The sequence below is a fragment of the Puma concolor genome, chromosome B1, assembly GCF_028749965.1.
Source record: "Puma concolor isolate L17-30 chromosome B1, mPumCon1.1.hap2, whole genome shotgun sequence".
Classification (NCBI taxonomy): Eukaryota; Metazoa; Chordata; class Mammalia; order Carnivora; family Felidae; genus Puma; species Puma concolor.
In genome coordinates this window covers 89,618,491-89,638,298 of record NC_141670.1, presented here as the reverse complement: position 1 = coordinate 89,638,298, position 19,808 = coordinate 89,618,491, and the positions used below count along the sequence as shown (strand labels likewise).

The window sequence follows — 19,808 nt, the reverse complement described above, 5'->3', positions numbered from 1 at the left end:
ATCTCATTTATTAATCACAGTAGCTTTCTCATTTAGGAATTCTTTTGACCTCTGTTTTTTACAAAAAAGGAAGTAGAGGTTAAAGAGGCAAAGTGACTTGCTCAAGATTTATTTTTCACTGAGTTAATAAACATTTATTATGCAGGCACTATTCTAGATGTTTGGTACATATGAATGGAAACACAAAACAAAATAAAAAATTTTGCCATCATGGGGACTTGCATTCCATTCAGTGGGTATAGTAATTTAAAAAAAATAAGTCAAATAAATAAAGTTTATAATTTTTTATAAGATGATAAATACCACAAAGAATATATATATAGCATAAAGATGATTGGTAGGGCAATTGCAATTTTAAACATGGCAGTCATGGCAGGCCTCATTGAGAAGATGTTATTTAAACAACCTTCAAAGGATGTGAAGATAGCCAAGTGACTATTTGCATTAAGGTCACTGAAGATGGAGGGGTAACTAGAGGAAAAGCTTTAAGATAAGATCATGAGGTCAAAGGTGTGGAGAAGACAGGAAAATTGCAAATAACGTAGGGTCCCATTGACCATTATAAAGATTTTGACTTTCACTAAAAGTGTAACAGGAAATATGAGGAACAAAACTGTGACTTTAACTGAGTGTATGAGGTCACTCTCAACAAGGAAGACACATTTCATCTGGGCCTGGAAGTGTTAGTAAAAGCCCATTCACCACAATCTCTAGAGAAAGGAATGTAGGCAGAGTTGAGAGGAAATAACATGTTAAAGTTATCAAAACATGACTAGATGGAATGTGAGGAACAGGATTTCTGTACAAGAAAAATCAGAAACCAAGATGGAACAGATATGGAATATTTGATAACATACAAAGATTTACAAGTTTGTTTTGTAGGATGCTGGGCACCAAAAACAGGTTTTTAAACAGGTTCAGTTCAGGTGTCCTTTTTAAACTTATTCTGTCTAAAAAAAAAATTAACAAAATTGGTTCTTAAAGTAAGGATCAAATGTTTTTCAGGAAGATCCTTCTGATGGTACCATGGAGGATACACTACATAATTAATTTTTTTTTTTAAATAGTGGAAGAAAAACTGTCATGGAAAATTCATGGTGCTACCACTGAAGAGTGGTTCAAAGCAGTAAAGAGTGGCAGAGAAAGTTCCAGGACTACTTAGCAGTCAAGCGAAAACTGAAGTGTCAAAACACTAAGCCTTATCTAATATTTTTTTTTCAACGTTTATTTATTTTTAGGACAGAGAGAGACAGAGCATGAACGGGGGAGGGGCAGACAGAGAGGGAGACACAGAATCGGAAACAGGCTCCAGGCTCTGAGCCATCAGCCCAGAGCCTGACGCGGGGCTCGAACTCACGGACGGCGAGATCGTGACCTGGCTGAAGTCGGACGCTTAACCGACTGCGCCACCCAGGCGCCCCTAAGCCTTATCTAAAAGTCAAGAGTAGGGGCGCCTGGGTGGCTCAGTCGGTTAAGCGTCCGACTTCGGCTCAGGTCATGATCTCACGGTCTGTGAGTTCGAGCCCCGCGTCGGGCTCTGTGCTGACGGCTCAGAGCCTGGAGCCTGCTTCAGATTCTGTGTCTCCCTCTCTCTCTCTGACCCTCCCCTGTTCATGCTCTGTCTCTCTCTGTCTCAAAAATAAATAAACATTAAAAAAAAATTAAAAAAAAAATAAAAAAAATAAAAGTCAAGAGTAATTGTCTGAATCCTGGACCTTCTAAATCTACTATTGTGCCCAGAAAGGATGTTACCAATCATGTTGCTTGGTATCAACAACAAGACCCATCAGCATTAAACTCCAGCCCAGGCCTGCCAATATCACAGGATCCCAGAAGCCAGAGTTGGAGCCACCAAAACTTCTAGGCAAAAGGCTGACTTCAGGAGGTATTTCTTCTAACTCAAAGAGTAAGCCTTCCAGCAACAGTCAGCAAAAGCATGAAGCTGGATCATACATAACCAAAGAACTGTCTAGAAAAACTGTGGGGTCACTTAATATACAAGAACTGAAAACTGCAAAGCAACAGGTAGCAGATCAAGGAAATGCTAAATGCACCGACCCTGTAGACAATAATCGTGTTTGAAATGAATACTTGGGTAGCTTTCTGAAACTGATGAACAAGGAAAATTTGCCCCAAACTTTACCAGACTCTGAAAGGAAGCTGAATTCTGAATTGTGGACAATAGGTAAGTCAAAGACTAATTCTTATAATCAAACCTAAAGCAGTTTGACTCCTAAAGAAACCTTGGGCAAAAGTTCAGGGAATAGTGCTGTTCTGAAAGACAGACTTAATAAACAATTTGTTGGAGAAACACAAATTAAGATTCCACCAGTAAAGTCACAGCCACTTTCTAGAGGAACAAATCTTTCAAGACCAGGAGAAAAACTCCCAAGGGCAGTTCCCTCTCACTAGTTCAGAACCTTAGTAGGACTGAAGCATCAAAGAAACCTGTCGTCAAGGACATAAAGGTTATAAGGGTTGATAAGGATAAATATGAAAGACCAAATGAAACTAAGTTACAGTCACCCACTGGTACTGAACAGAAAGTAGAACAAACCAAACCCTGGACATGCCCCAGTGTGCTTCTGGGAGGCTGTAACAACAGACATCCAAACATTAAGCAAGATCAGAAATCCACTCAACCTTGTTTTAGACGTCAGACATCAAGTGCACTGCCAAAGGCAAAACCCATAATCCAAAGGCCCAACTTGACACTTCGTAGTCTGAATTCAGTCATTCCAAGCACCCTAACATAACAGTAAATGGAACCGAAGGGAATAAATGCAGCAACAGCTATCAAGAAAATGCACAGACTTTGGACTCCAAGTTGAAAAAGACTCTTTCCCAGAACCATTTTCTCAATATGATACCTTCCCAAACTCAGGCTGGTGACAAAACCATAAATGAAAGAAAAGTCCCAAACTAATCCATTTATTAAGAAGAACACAGCAGAGAATCAAAGGAAACAACTGGAAGCATGTCTGAAATCTAAGGGGAAAATCTATAAATAGCATCCTTTGGAACTTAAAACAAAAATAGAAATAATAGAGGAAATGAATATTTCATTTTGGAAGACTATGGAAAGAGAAGATGAAGAAAAGAAAGCACAACTTGGATGATCCTATAAAATTAACAACACTCTAACATTATGTCTGCAGTTCACTGAAGGGAGTGTACTTTCTAATGATATACTTACCATATTGTCCAGTATTCCTGAGGCCAAAAAATTTGCTAAATTCTGGATCGGCAAAACCAAGTTGTTGGCAAATAATGATAGCTTTGATTTTATTGGGCCGTACAAAGAGGGCATTAGAAATAGGGCAACAACTATACAAGAGTCATGAGAATTTGTTCTTAATATTTTGTAAAACCCAAACAGAATCACTGAAGAAGTTACCTTTGACTCTTTAGTTACTAAAACAAACATAACATCAATAGAGTAGCTGGCCAATAAGACAGAATCTGAAAAGTCTTGTCTTTCTCTAAAAGAGAACAGTTTACAGCAACTTCCCAAATAACCACAGCAGAACAGGATAATCATCCTGGGATCACATTACAGATTGCCCTGATCCCTAGAATAAGTGCAATGCCAGAAGTACAAGACATGAAGCTCATCACTCCATCACTCCTGAACAGTGTTTAGGAAGGATTGCGAGAGCTGCGTCCTGCTACATAGAAATGCAGCAGGAACAGGATTTAGTAGTGGCTTCTCTTAATGAGCTATTAGAAGTGGAAGAAAAAGAGTGTTTTATTTTCCATAAAAATGAGGCTTTGCCTATAACATTAGGATTTAAAATCCTTGGGTCATAAATTCCTTCTTTCTTTTCTTTTCTTTTTTTTCTTTTCTTTTCTTTTCTTTTCTTTTCTTTTTTTTTTTTTTAAGAGAAAGAGAAAGAGAGAGAGAGAGCAGGTGAGTGGCAAAGTGAGAGAGAGACAGAGAGCATCTTAAGCAGTCTCCACACACAGCATGAGCCCAACTCGGGCTTGATCTGGCAACCATGAGAGTGTGACCCAATCTGAAATCAAGAGTCAGGAGCTTAACCAACTGAGCCACTGAGGTGTCCTTTAATTTTCTTTTATTGTGTAAATATAATGTATATAAAAACTCAGCCAACGTAGTTAAAATTTAAAAATTTTAGCTTTCATAATTTTAAGTATTATCTAAAACAAAAAATATGAAATTTTGTTCATTCTATTTAAAAAAAAATTACATGCATTATTCTATGGTTTTAAGCACAGTTCCATGGCAACCCAGAGCAGGAAGCAATTAATTCCCTATGGTAGGCGGGAATGACACATAGGAGTTGGTCCTCCAATGACAAATAAGAATTGCATGGGCAATGAAGAAGAATGTTTCCACACAGCAGACAACATGAGGCTTAAAAACAAAAACTAGATGAACAACTCTGTTAAAATAAAAAAATTACCTATAGTAGAAAAACACACAAATTAAAGCATACTTCACAAACTACAAATTTACCACAAATTTTGCTTGTATTTAAGTTATTATGGATATGGCTTCCATCAGTGAGCAAATTTTTTATTATGAATATGATTATGAAATGTTAATTATTTATTTTAGGGAGAGACAGCACAAGCAGAGGAGGGGCAGAGAGAGAAGGAGAGAGAGAGAGAGAGAGAGAGAGAGAGAGAGAATGAATCCTAAGCAGTCTCTGAATTGTCAGTGCTGAGCCTGACAGGGCTCGAACTCACAACCTGGGAGAGATCATGACCTGAGCCAAAATCAAGAGTCAGACACTTAACTGACTGAGACACCCAGGTGCCCCAGTGAGCACATTTTCTAGTATTTATGTAAACTTTTCTGATTATTATTTGAAAATTTAGAACTTTGAATTTGGTAACCTTTATTGTTCCTTTCAGTTCCATGAGCCTATGAAATACCAAAAATAAAATTGTATATAGATCTTCCTCAACTTACATTAGGGTTATATCCCAAGAAATCCATACATAGTAAGTGAAAGTACCCAAAGTCAAAAATGCATTTATTATATCTTACCTATTGAACACCATACTGAGCCTAATCTACTTTAAATTGTGCTTAGAACAGTTAGCATTCACCTATAGTTAGGCAAAGTAATCTAATGCAAAACTTATTTTATCAAATGTTGGTACGCCTGGGTGGCTCAGGTCGTTGAGCATCTAACCTGGCTCAGGTCATGATCTCGTAGTCGGTGAGTTCGAGCCCCCCATTGGGCTCTGTGCTGACAGCTCGGAGCCTGGAGCCTGCTTCATATTCTGTCTTTCTCTCTCTGCCTCTCCCCCACTCATGCTCTCTCTCTCTCTCTCTCTGTCAAAAATAAATAAGCATTAAAAAATTAAAAAAATAATTAAGTATTGAATATCTCATGTAATCTGTTAAATACCATACTGAAAGTGAAACACATAGTGGGTATGGAAGCTTCTAAGTGTCCTGGTTGCTTACCATCATGATCACATGGCTGGCTGGGTTTTGCACTTCATTGCCACTGCCCAGCATCATGAGAAAGCACCAAATGTTACTAGCCCACAAAAATACCAAAATTTAAAATTTGAAGGATAATTTCTACTGAACGTGTATCATTTTTTCACCATAATAAAGTAAAAAAAAAAATGTAAGTTGAACCATCATAAGTCATCGACCATGTGTATATGTATTTTTATTTTGCTAACCTCCAAATCATTTTTATCATTTATACTAGTTATTTTTTTTCTAAAGCAGAGTCTGACTTGTAGTAGATGTGATTTTGTACTATACAACCAACATAAAGGTTTTTCTACGTATTCAAATAATCAAATAAATATAAATGCTACATACTGCAATTACTTTTAAGTTTCCAAAAACCTCAAACTTACAGGTGACCTTTAAATTCTTCATTAAATAAATTATTTTTTGTGAGTCTCACACGAAATTATTTGTTCTCAGTATGACAACTTCCTTTCTGTCACTAATACATGCATGAGCTAGTTTTCCCACAAGTGGAGAGATATAAAAACTTGTTCAAATATGATGTTACTCAGTAAGGGGTAATGTAAAATCTGAACGTACCCTGTCTCTTTAGTCTTTCACTGTTATGTATTTCTTTAATTGAAAGACATTAAATAGAGCTTCAGCAGGGGAGAATGAAATAAAATAGTGATTCTTTTGCAATTGGTGGAAAACAGTATAATAACCATATATGAGTCTTACACAATTCTTTAGTATATTTCTTTTCAAAGGACATTCTCAGTGCGTGTTCACACTTTGATTTTGAATTGAGTTTCTGGATGTGAATCTTTCAATGATGTTCATCAAAGTGCAATCTGTCTCAATCTTTTCCAGTATGCTAGATAATCATATTAATTATCCCAGTATACTCTGAAAATGTTTTTATTAATATGACCTCTGTATATAACACAAATAATTTCATTTTTCTTTTATGTATTTATTTATTTTGAGAGAGAGAGAGAGAGGAGAGAGTGGATGTACAAACATGAATGGGGGAAAGGGCAGAGAGAGAGAAGAGAGAGAATTCCAAGCAAGCTTGGCATACTGTCAGCACAAAGCCTGATGTGGGGCTTTGAACCCACGAACCATGAGATCATGACCTGAGCTGAAATCAAGAGTCAGACACTTAACCGATGGAGCCACTCAGGCTCCCTTAATTTCTCTTTTTCTAAAGAAGAAATTGTAGCATTTGGTGCCTAATGAAGAAATAAACACGATTTCAATTCTGCATGATATGAGAGACCTACAATACAATCTCTTACTTCTATAAGTGGAATAAAACACTGCATTTTCTTAATCTTTAATACATTTTAAATTAATAATTAATTTTCATACTATTAAAAACTCTTATATAACCTCTGAGGATATGACATTTATCAAATTGTGGTAATCCTCCATATTGAATGAGAAATTGCCTGTTAGACATTTCAGTCTTCATATGATAAGAAAAATAGGGAAAGTTCTCTACCCGTGTCACTTGTTTTATTGGTACATCCTTTCCCTTATTTAAACCTAGTTCATGGAAACAGTGTTTCTTTTAACATAAATGTAAGCGAAATATATTCAATAAACATAATAATAAAATGGAAAAAAATCTAGGGTAGAAAAAAATGATTTATGAATTTTGGTTCTCTTCCACTGTCAACAAAATATTAACTTTATAACAGAAAATAATAGTTAAATTTCATATATATATATATATATATATATATACATATACATATATATGTGTGTGTGTGTGTGTGTGTGTGTGTGTGTGTGTATAAACACACTGAATTGAGTAAGTGTACCTGTTTTAGATTCACGCGTTAAAAATATCTTCCCAGAACCTAATCCATGGAGATGCAATAGTGAATGAAAGAAAAATCCTTTCCTTGCAGACCTCTTGTTCTAGTTAGGGAGAATAAAATAAACAAATATATTAGCATGTTAGTTATTGGAAAATGCAAAGAAGAAAAAGAATAAAATTTAAGAATATATCGGCTGGGGCACCTGGGTGGCTCAGTTGGTTAAAGCATCCAACTCTTGATTTCATAGTTTCATGATCTCGCACCTCATGACATGGAGCCTCACATTGGGCTTTGCATTGAACGTGCAGAGCCTGTTTGGGATTCTCTCTCTGCCCCTCTCCCCTCTCAAAACAACTAAGTAAACATTAAAAAAAAATACTTCGTAGGGTCAAAACTTATTAAAAATTGTAAGGCCCTCAAAAATGTCCTTTTATCTTGTTTTCATTCTTTATCTTGTTTAAATTCTGTGAATGAATTTAGAAAGGCAATTCCATTTACAATACTATTAAAGAGAATAAAACAGGAATTAGCCAAAGAGGTAAGAGATGCATAATTTAAAATACATTACTGAAAGAAATTAAAGACATAAATGAAAAAAAAAGCCATGTATATGCATTGTACAACTTAACATTGCTAAGATGTCAATATTGTCCAAAGATCAGTAAAATCTCAATCGAAATCCCAATGAAATATTTTTCAGAGATAGAAAAACTCATCCTATAATTCACATGGAATCTCAAGAGACCTTGAATTGCCAGACCATCCTGAAAAAGAACGAAGCTAGAAGCTTCATACTTCCTGATTTCAAAATTTGCTACAAACCTGCAATAATCAAAACAATGTGTAGTACTGTTATAAAGATAGACATATAGACCAATGGGATGGAATAGGAGGCCCAGAAATAAACTTTCACATATATGGTCAAATGATATTTGAGAAGAATGCCAAGACGATTCACTGGGGATAGGATTAGTCTTTTCAACAAATGATCTGGGGAAATCTGGATATCTACACGGAAAACAATGAAATTGAATCATTACCTAACACAATATACAGTAACTAACTCAAAATTAGTCCATGATCTAAATGTAGCACCTAATATTATAAAATTATTAGAAGAAAACATAAGGCAAATTCTCATAACATTGGATTTGGCAATAATTTTTTAGAGGTGATATCAAAGTAACTTTCAACGAAAGAAAAACTAGAGAAATTGGGCCTCATAATCATTAAAAAACTTTTGTGCATCAACGGACACTATCAACAGCATGAAAAGGAGACCATTGAATGGGAGAAAATATTTACAAATCATATATCTGATAAGATATTAATATTCAGAATAGAGAACACCTAAAACTCCACAGCAAAAAAACAAATAACCTATTCAAAAATAAGCAAAGGACTTAGACAGTTCTCTTTAATAATCAAAACAAATACTACTGTCCTAAAGATAGATATATAGACTAATGGAATAGAAAATAAATCCCAGAAAAGAACCCTTGCGTATATAGTCAAATTACTTTTGACAGGAATGCCGAGGCCAGTCATTGAGGATTGGATAGTCTTTTCAACATAATCTGTTGGTTATGAGGTGAAAAAATTGGAATCCTTGTTCACTATTAGTGGGAATGTAAAATGGCAAAACCTTGCAAAAAACAGTGTGGTGGGTCCTCAAAAAAAAAAAAAAAAGTAAAAATAGAATTATTATTATATGATCCAGCAATTCTGCTTCTGGTTATATACCAAAAGATTGAAAACTGGGTCTCAAAAAAGATATTTATGCACTCATGTTCAACTACAACATGGGTTAACCTTGAAAATGCTAAGTTAAATAAGCAAGTCACAAAAAGACAAATATGGCCTGATCTAAATACGTACATGATGTAATTAGAGCAGTGAAATCACAGAGACAGAAAGTGGAGGTGGTGGCCATCAGCTGGGGCATTGGAGAATGGGGAGCTGCTTAATGGATACAGCATTTTAGGTTTGTAAGATAAAATGGTTCTGGAAATGGATGGTGGTGATGGTCGCAGAGTGATATGAATGTACTTCATACCACTGAACTATACAGTTATAAATGGTATGATCATAAGTGTTATGTTAGTGTATTTCACCACAATAAAATAATTGAAAAATCATATATTGATTTGTGTATAAATATGGAACTCCACATCTAACTGTTGAAAAACATTTTGGCAGGAAATAAGATTTGGATAGAATTGTCAATAATGACCCTAAAATTAACATTATTACTAGCAATTATTAGTAGCAATTATTTCTACTTATTGATGGGACAGAAAAATAGATTTCAATATAATTCTATGCATGACTTTATGCTTGACTTCCATATGAAAATAAATAGAAAACATATAATCAGACATATTTTAATAAAATACTATAAAAATTTAGAGAAATAATAACTGATGATAGCTTTGAATCAATTATTTCCATGTCTGACCGTTTTTGTTATTAATGACTTGGACTAGAGCATATCAAATGATTATCGTAATGTTCAGAGTAATAAATAAAGACAGAAATGATATTGACTAGACTTATGGAATAGGTAGACATAAGTCTTTAGTTGATAATGCCAGAAACACATGTTATATTGTATAATATACTTGCAAACTTCAAATTCTTAATTCAAAAATGAATTAGAATGCACTACGTGATAGAGTCAAAGCAAACACTCAGGTGCTCCCCATGTCCAGTTCTTACATGCCACTGCTGGGAATTTTGGCATATCACTTCACCTCTATTTTGTAGATTCCCCACGTATTTGGTACTGGAGGTAATTTTCCATCTCTGTAGTCGGATTATAAACTTCCCTTGCCACTTCTTCCCAAATTGCACTATTCTGTCTGTCAAAAACATCTGGGCTGAGTAAGAAAATAATACTGCTCTATTAAAAAAAAAAAGGAATCTAGAAATGTGAACTATTTGATTACACTAAAATAGAAATTTTAAACTAATCATTTGCTAATCTTCTCACATCTTCTTTGAAACAGCTTTTGATGAAAAGGTTAGCAGAAACATCAAATTTGTGGGTTTTGAATGGTTTGTTTGCTGGGAAAACATACACAGTATTTTCTAAATGTGTTGTTAAGTAAACTATGGTTGATTTCAGTGAAATTATTTTGGTTTCAAGAGGGATTCTGCATAAATACTCACAAACTGAACTAAATTCCTTTCAACATCAAACTACATTTGAGTTAGTTCAGTGTTAGCCATTTTTAAAATGTAAACAAAAAATTCTAAAATCACAGAATTTGGATCCAAAAATGTAAAATGTTCTTGTGTATCTAAATTGCTCATTGCCTTATGTTGCTGAGAAAGAACTGTTAAAAACTCATTTCCTCTAATGAGTTTCTTAGGATCAAGTGTAAATTAAAATGCACCAGAGATATAATGCTTATGCTCTTTTGGTTATGAAGTTATTTTCCCCACATATTGTCTGCCAGGCTTTGAAAAGCAGAGGTGCCTACTTTAAACTTTATGTTAACTGATGCCAAATATAAGAGTGGCATATGCCTCTCAAAGCACTGGAGAAGATGAACAAAATTTAAACATAAGTCACATAACAAGAGATAGAAGAAAAAAAAATAAATCCAAGAATAAAAAGGAATAAATAAGAGAAACACAATTATTTATTTATTTATTTATTTTTTTTTTTTTTTTTTTTTTTGGAGAGAGAGAGAGACAGAGACAGAGTGCAAGTGGGTGAGGGGCAGAGAGAGAGAATCCAAAGTAGGCTCCAGGCTCTGAGCTGTCAGCACAAAGCCCAACGCGGAGCTCCAACCCACACACTGCGAGATCATGACCTGAGCCCAAGTCAGACACTTAACTGACTGAGCCACCCAAGTGCCCTAAGAAACACAATTATAAAGTCACTAATATCAAGTATGTAAATTACAACTGTAAAAATAAAAAAAAAATTCAACTCCCCCTTTAAAATGGCACTATTACATTGGATTTTGTAAAGATCTAAATATATGCTGCCTACAAAATATACACCTAAAACAATGGAGGTAAGGGGCTCCTGGGTGGCTTAGCTGGTTAAGTGTCTGGCTTCGACTCAGGTCATGATCTCATGGTTTGTGAGTTCGAGCCCTACATGGGGTCTCTGTTGCCAGCACAGAGCCTACTTTGGATTCTTTGTACCCACCCCTCTCTTTGCCCCTCCCCCATTGGCACTCTCTCTGTCTCTCTCAAAATAAATAAATTAATTTAAAAAAATGGAGATGTGTATTCAAAAAGAAAAGGATAAATACGCATAAACAAGAATAAGCATAGGTAGTAAAATTAATCTCAGCCAAAGCACAACTTAAGATAAAATCACCAGAGAGAATAAAGATGTCCATTTAATAAGGATAAAATTTGTAATTCCCATTAAGTATATACTATTCATAAAATTGAGGTTAAATAACATAACCTCAAAATATATGAGGCAAAAATGTATGGATCAAAGAATAGGATTTGTTGCAGGTTTTGTTCAATGCAAAGCAGATTCTGAAATAATTTCGTGTTTAGAATATTTGTTAAGGAAGACCCTAGAAGGAAGGAAGAAAAAGCTGAAATAGGCAAAGAAGTCAAGTTAGATTCAGGCCTTACAGCTTCAGCCAGTACCATGGGGGCAGGGGAGAGGTTATGAAGTTGAAATAGCATTTAATAGTTGTCCCTATTAAGGTATTCTTTATACTCCCACCTCCACTACTCGATGGATCTGGGCTACCACCTCCAGTCATGACAGGGTAAAATGGTTCTCTACAACTGAAGTAATTCCTGAACAGACTGTAGCTAACCACCTTCTGCTGCCAACACTCCCTGAAGCTGTGGCAACAAACCCTTCCTTGAAGGGGGATCTTGGGTAGTATATCTGTGTGTCCTCCATGGTTTACTCCACTCAGATCCAATTCTACGTATACATTCAGGAAGCAGTTCTCTAAGACTGTTGAGTCTTCTTGAAGGGAACTTAGACAAGTAAGGAGGATGAACCACATTCCGCATGATGACAGCTCATTTCAGGGGCATGGTGATACTTATTTTCGCCCTACTCTACTATCCCTTTACCTTCCATTACCACCGCTGATGGCTTAGCTGATGGGCTGAACCAGATCTTCATCCCTGAGGGGTCTGGGACTCTGGCCACCATGTCATCCTCATGCCAATTGTACATTTACTATCAAAATTAGAGAAGGGATATTAAGCAGTACACAAGCAGATTGTCTGGGTACAGATATACTTCTCCCTGACTCCATTGATTTCTAGCAAGTCTTCTCCTGAAAATGGTCATTCTTCTTGGTGCCTGATGGCTTATGGACAAAAATGAGCCTCTGTTCAAGCGGTAGCCACAGCTCAACGGAATTTTGTTGTGTTCCAGGCAGAAAAGTCCCTCCTTTGGAAACTAGGACCTTTAATGCTGTGAAGACAAGAAGACAAATTCGTTAAGAAAGTTATTAGGACTGGTTATACTGATTATAATTAGGGTTACTACTGTTTTAATTATTAATATGGAAGCCTGTATAATCTTCCTATTTGGTCTAATAACTACATAAAGGTCTTTGTGAGAAAGTATATTGCATCCTGAAGAATAACTCTCTGTCCTTTTATTTATTTTACTATTTTTTTAATGTTTGTTTATTTTTGACAGAGAGAGAGAGACAGCGCATGAGCGGGGGAGGGGCAGAGAGAGAGGGAGACACAGAATCCAAACCAGGCTCCAGGCTCTGAGCTGTCAGCACAGAGCCCGCCATGGGGCTTGAACTCACAGACCACGAGATCGTGACCTGAGCCAAAGTCAGACGCTCAACCAACTGAGCCACCCAGAATCCCCTGACTCTTTCCTTTTAAATAATCATTTCAGAGGTGACAACTCAGCTGTGACTTCAGCATGCTTTCCTAATGCTCTATCGATGTGGCAACTTTCAGCTGGTGTGGTATAAAATAAAGCCAGGGGATTCCGTTACTGTGGGGTAATTCACCATATTCTTCACTATACAGTGACTTCTCTGGATAAACCCAATGATATGGGGGATCCCATGCCAGTGAATCAAATACTTCATGAGTCTTCAAACACTGGTGATGGTTGAAAAACTGAGTATAGAGAAGGCAAAATCATATCTGGAAATTGTATCTATTCCTATTGGAATAAATTTCTGAGCTTCTAGGTTGGAAGTAACCCCAAATGTCAACTTGGCACAAAATGGCTTATTGACCTCCTCAAAGAATGATGCTATTATAGGATTTTAGTATTGTTCTCTGTTGCTGAAAGGCTAAACATTTGGGGTGGCAGTAGCTAGAACAGTCTTGGCAGGTGAGGGCCCATGCTGTTACGTTTGAGTATCATCTCCATATCTGCCACTGTGACCACTTTTTAAAATGTGTTTACCATGTCATGTCAGACATAGGATTGATGATGACAAAAGCTGACTGACTCCATTTAAGTATAATATACAAGCATCTTCACATTTCTTTTCTACCCCCGTATGTCCATCTACATGACTTTGCCTTAAATAGCTGTATCCCTGGAGCACTTGGGTGACTCAGTCGGGTAAGCATCTGACTCTTGATTTTGGCTCAGGTCATGATTTCATTATCTGTGAGATTGAGCCCAGTGTTTGGCTCTGCACTGACAGTGTGGAGCCTGCTTGGGATTCTCTGTCTCCCTCTCTCTCTGCCCATCCATGCTCACTCTCTCTCTTTCTCTCTCTCCCCAAAATAAATATTTAAAAAACAAAAAACAAAACAACTTTGCTTCTGACCTAACTTCTCTCTTTCCAGGCCCCCGCCAGACTATCTGCTACTAATAATGAGTTAGTATATATTCTAACCTTTAAGCACTTCTTCCACACTAAATGAATGACTGCATGTGCAGCCTAAATCTCTACCCATTGGGATATACTTCCCTTGCTTCTGTCTTTCAAGGCTGACCCTGAATGAACTTGTAGTGAAGTTGCTGATTATTTTTACCTTGCTCCCACATTTCAGCTAATTCGTGTATAAAACAAGATGGATCATTTTCCTCCTCAGTCAACTGGTTATGATGTGCCTTTTGTTTGGCCATAGGTAGGTATAAGCTAAGGAAATAGGGATAGATTACATGCAGAGTCTGGGCTTCCTACACATGCAGTTTGCCCGGGCCTTCCGGTCTTGCTCATACTCAATGTTAGATGTAGATCTCCCACTTTTCAATGTATTATTCTTGGGCCCACCTAGACTTGATGGAGCTGACAGAACCCATTTCATGATGGACAATCCCAGAACCATAGTAAATCTGTATCCCATGACCAAGTGTTCTAAATTTCAAGAAGCCTAGTCGAAAAACAGAAGTTGTTTTCAAAACATGTATAATTCTCTACTTCAAGTGGCATTCCATTGTTTCCAAAGCATTGTGATTTCTGTGCTGGGGCAGGTCATAGATTCCCTATGGCAACTTTATCAACCACTAATCTCTCTAATACAGTAGAATCTGTGAAGTTCTAGGGACCTAGTTGAAGGGCTCTTGACTTTGCAACATGAATCTGATGCAGAAATTTTCCTACTCTGGGTCCCACTGAAAGCTTGTAGCCTTTTACTAACCTGGTTTATGATCAAGAACAATATGATAGAATATGTTGTCCCTAGAAACCAGATAAGCTTAATAAGAGTTATGCTTCATGATTTGGTGGAAAATGGTATAGTTTTACTTTGGATGATAAGTTAAGTGTGCTCCTGACAACTAGACCTCTACAAAGTTACTGATATGGAAGGTTCCTATGTCCTCTTTGGGTCTCCTACTAACCAAAATGTGTGGTGTCTTTTCAAGGCTTCCAAATACTGGGTAATTCCTGCTTATCCATCCTGATTATATTATGTATTCAATGTAGTGGACAAATGTGAAAGTCTACAGGATGTTCAGAGATTCCAAACCTCTTTGAACCATGTTATGACATAATAGGAGATTTCACATAGCCTTGGAGCAAAAACATTAATGCAAACCATGTCTATTTCACACTAAAGCCAATTATTTCAGAGTCTTTTTTCAGACAGAAATTTTAAAAGATTATTTGCCACTTCAATGGATGCATATTATATACTTGTGGTTTTATTTACCTGCTTTAGCAAAGATACTGCTGCATCTAACATGGTAACTGCAACAGAGCCTACACCTAGAGTTTGCAATCACAAAGTTTGCATAAAGTCTAAAATCTTTCAAGATCTCTCTTGTTTTGGCAGGAGTCAGACTAGGAAGTTAAATGGAGACATGATAGGGATTATCACCCTTGCCAGTCTTTTTTAATGTCTTTAAAGGTGGCCTTAATTTCTATAATACACCTTATTATGAAAGGTGATGTTATTTATGAATTACTCTTCTAGCTGGAGATAGAGAAGTCGATTCCCAAGGCTACCACTTAGCCTACTATGATAGCTCCTACCCCACAGGCCAAAGAACGAATGTGAGAGTTGTACCAACATCAAAGCATGTCTGTACCTATTATTCATTCAGGGGTCAGAGTAATTTGTAGATTCAATGCTGCCACCAGGATTCACCTGGACTCCATTTATTACCTGCCTCTTATATGCTCTCACTCTAACCAATGGGTCATGACAATTCTTGGAGTAGCTGAGTATCAATGTCAACTCTGACCCTGTAATCCATAGTCTTCAAAATATTTGAGTAGTCCCTTTCATTCAGTGTGTATTTATTCAAGTAAATTAATACAGGCACCTTTGGGGAACAACTGGGGGAATCATTATTGTGCATATATGCTATGGTGTTGTAGGTTCTTTCTCCTGGGAATCTATTCTCTCTTTAAATTAGTGGATAATGAGGGGCGCCTGGGTGGCTCAGTCGGTTGAGTGTCCGACTTCAGCTCAGGTCATGATCTCACGGTTCATGGGTTCATGAGCCTGAGCCCAGCATCGGGCTCTGTGCTGACAGCTCAGAGCCTGGACCTGCTTCAGATTCTGTGTCTTCCTCTATCTCTCTTCCCCTCCCCTGCTCACACTCTGTCAATCTTTCTCAAAAAGATAAATAAACATTAAAATATTTTTTAAAATAAATAAATAAATTAGTGGATAATGGGACCAAAACTTCTTCAGATCTGGAAACTCAACAAGAAACCATGACTTTCTATTTTTGTGATAGCCCTTATTCTCCTGATCATGCCTCCTTGTTTTCTTCTGATAGTATAACTTGAGAAGCACCCCTTTTAGTTATCCTAGTTTTTGTTTGTTTTGGTTGGTTGGTTGTTAGACATTATAGTTGCTGAATACCTCTGAAGCTGATAAATGAATAGAAACTGGAACATCATTACATCTTTAATTCGTAATGCAAGAAGAGTGAAAAATAGTCAATGGCGTCACATAAAAATGTTTACTTTGGAGGGTGAGAATTGTTCTGTGTGTTTCCAGCAGGATGGGAATTTTCTGGAGATGTCAGCATATGAGAACCATAGTTACGATTTCTCCAAAATATGTATATGTGTGTACTTAGAATCTGGCTAATATCTCTCAAAATAAATTTCTTCCTGCTTCTTTTTTTTTTAAATTTTTTCCCCTCTGTACCAGATACGAAAATCAAACAAATTGTTTGAATGCAGATAAGACATCTGAGGATCTTCCCTGAAAGGGAGCAGCATGTCACTCTGAGGAAGGGAAAGCTTAAGCAACATGGTTAGTAAAGAAAGTTTTTCTTATTTCCACCATCAGGAACCACCTGTTAGTTCCCTCATTCCTTGGAAGACCTCTTTGTGTTCTCTCATGTGTCTGATTTCAGAAATGAATTTTTCTTTATCATTTATACCTTTGTCTGAATTTATATCAAGATGAACTCTTTCAAATTCAGTATTTTTTGCCTGAGCAATGCCAAACAGATTTAAGTTATCATAAAACATGTGATTATTGCAAACTGTTTCTCCTGATGATTCTTTATTCCAGTTATCAGTTACTCTGGGCATATACTCCATAGCTAATTTAATACATCTTATTTTTGTATGAAAGAGAAAGCTGTTTTTGTTATTGTCATTTTGTTGGATCCTAATCCCTCACAACTGGTCTATTTCCTGATCATCTACTTTGTCACGTTGACAAATTGTAGTGCCTCAATAATTTTTATTATTGCTTTTATCTTCACTGTGCTCTCTTCTATGTATTTTTTTGTTTTAGTTTCTAAATTAACATTTTTGTGTATTCAGATTCATCCAGCCATCTAATGCTGATTTCCTGCTTATTTTCCATTTAAGTACTTCTCATTCAGATATTACTACATTTAGATTCAGAAAGAAAGAAAACTCAGACTATTAACCATATATCATGAATCCAATTCACCCTTTAACTAATCTACATTGTTTTTAAACAAAATGAAACACAGAACTGTTGTTCAGATGTTTATCTTATGGGTTTTTCTAGATATATTAAATAAGCTGTATAAAATATCTATATAGATTATAATATATTAGTGTCAACAATATATAGTTAAAGATTATATTGCCATTTTCTTAAGTCTTTGTGAAATTAAATTATATAAACTTTTTTCCCCAGTTACCTGATCCTTATTTAGTAAATTTCAAGTGATTATATAGCATTGTATTGGAAACTAGTGAAAGTAGATTTTATCTCTGGTTGTGCCATTAAATTGCTATGACCTTGTATAAACTACTTCCTGTGTATGAAAAAATAATTTTTAATTAGCCAAATGACTCAGCAGTCATATCCTATTCATTTCATATGAAGAGAATGTAAATGCCCCTCCAAAAGCGAATGCTAATGAAAGTACTCTAGAAATATGCTATACTTTGATTTACAAATAGTGTTAACAAACTTTAAAAGCCAAGTCAGTGAGTATTCTATATTATGCTCATATTTAAATATATGTCGGTAGGGGCGCCTGGGTGGCTCAGTCGGTTAAGCGTCTGACTTCAGCTCAGGTCACCATCTCACAGTCCGTGAGTTCGAGCCCCGCGTCGGGCTCTGTGCTGACAGCTCAGAGCCTGGAGCCTGCTTCGGATTCTGTGTCTCCCTCTCTCTCTGCCCCTCCCCTGCTCATGCTCTGTTTGTCTCTCTCTTAAATAAAAAACATTTAATAAATAAATAAATAAATAAATAAATAAATAAATAAATGTTGGTGGCTGGAGACACCTCTTTATATAGTTTAAGTATTTTCCACAGTTGTTATCAACTAAAATCTAATCTCTAAGAGGACACCATGTTTAGTATCAATATAAGAAAAATTCTTGTTATATTAATTAGGTTTAAAAAAAGAGTGTTAGCAAATTTCTTATTCTTATTTTACCTATTCAGTAATAAGTGACATATTTGCCATTTGGTATCTTTCAAACTTTATTTGAAATATAGAGGAAATATACTTCAATCTACATTTCCACAGGGTGGGGGGAAACGGTAACCAATGAAAAATGTCTTGTTTCAAAAACCAGCACTTGTGTATGAATTATAACAATAATTGAATTTTAAATTCTGATTTATTTTTAGTGAAATCAGTTGTAAGAGAATATTTTCACTGGGGTAGACTGAGCATCAAGTACCGGCAAACTTTAACTGTAAGATATTTCCTCAATTCTGCACTTCATCGTGAGAAACATTTTATTGTAATTATATAGAATTTATAAGACAAATAAACTAAAAAATCACTACTCATTACACAATTGTATGTGTCTGTGTGTATGTTTGTGTTCATGTTTTGACCGCTCTGGCTTGTTTTGGTTTATTTAGAGTAGTCAAATTGCATAAAATAATTATAGAATTACCCAGTATGATGGTCAGTTTTATGTGTCAACTTAATACCTGTCAAATACCAGGCTAGATGTTGCTGGAAGGATATTTTTAGATGTAAGTAATTGGCACACTTTATATAAAGCATATTGCCTTCCATAATGTGGACAGTTCTTATCTAATCAATTGAATGTCTTTAGAGAAGAAAGACTTAAAGATTTAAGAGAAAAAGGAATTCTGTCTCCAGACTGCTTTTGGATTAGAGATTAAAGCATCAACTCTTTCCTGGGTCTTCAGTCTGTCAGTCTGTCCAACAAACTTTGGACATGCTAGTCCCATAATAAAGTAAGCCAATCCCTTAAAATTAATTAGTCAATCGATCAGTCTCTCACTTATTCTCTCACACATGAGCACAGACACACACACGTGTGTGTGTGTGTGTGTGTGTGTGTGTGTGTGTGATGCATTTAGACACACACATACATTTCCTACTGATTCTGATTTTTTGGACTATAACTAATACACTAGTACACAGAAATCTGCTGGGAGAGGGGAGAGAGAGATTGAGGGAGGGAGGAAGAGAGAGACAGAATGAGAATGAACTATGGAGAAGCTATACTTGTTTAACTGATCTATTTCTTTGTAATAAGAAATAGCCACCATTCACAACTTACTCTACAGAGGAAAAACAGTTAACATGAGGACACAACTGATTATACAGTATGTTTATAATATTGTAACCTGGAATTTTCATTTTAATAAATTTTATAGGACTAGTAATAGGCATTTAAAGAAATTTTCCAGCCAAAGTCAAAGGTATGAAA

The 19,808-nt window shown here is 36.0% G+C and overlaps 1 long non-coding RNA gene and 1 pseudogene across 1 annotated transcript in view; one reads left to right on the top strand and one right to left on the bottom strand.

Annotated features, from left to right (window-relative positions):
* Positions 1-360: 360 nt before the first annotated feature.
* On the top strand, positions 361-3,810 carry LOC112858824 (cytoskeleton-associated protein 2-like pseudogene; annotated as a pseudogene).
* Positions 3,811-12,562: 8,752 nt separating this feature from the next.
* The window catches only part of LOC147581755 (uncharacterized), a 191,754-nt gene continuing 184,508 nt past the window's right edge, over positions 12,563-19,808 (bottom strand). The window contains exon 5 of the long non-coding RNA XR_015250222.1: positions 12,563-12,694. This is a non-coding gene — a long non-coding RNA (uncharacterized LOC147581755). The remainder of the gene's footprint in view (positions 12,695-19,808) is intronic.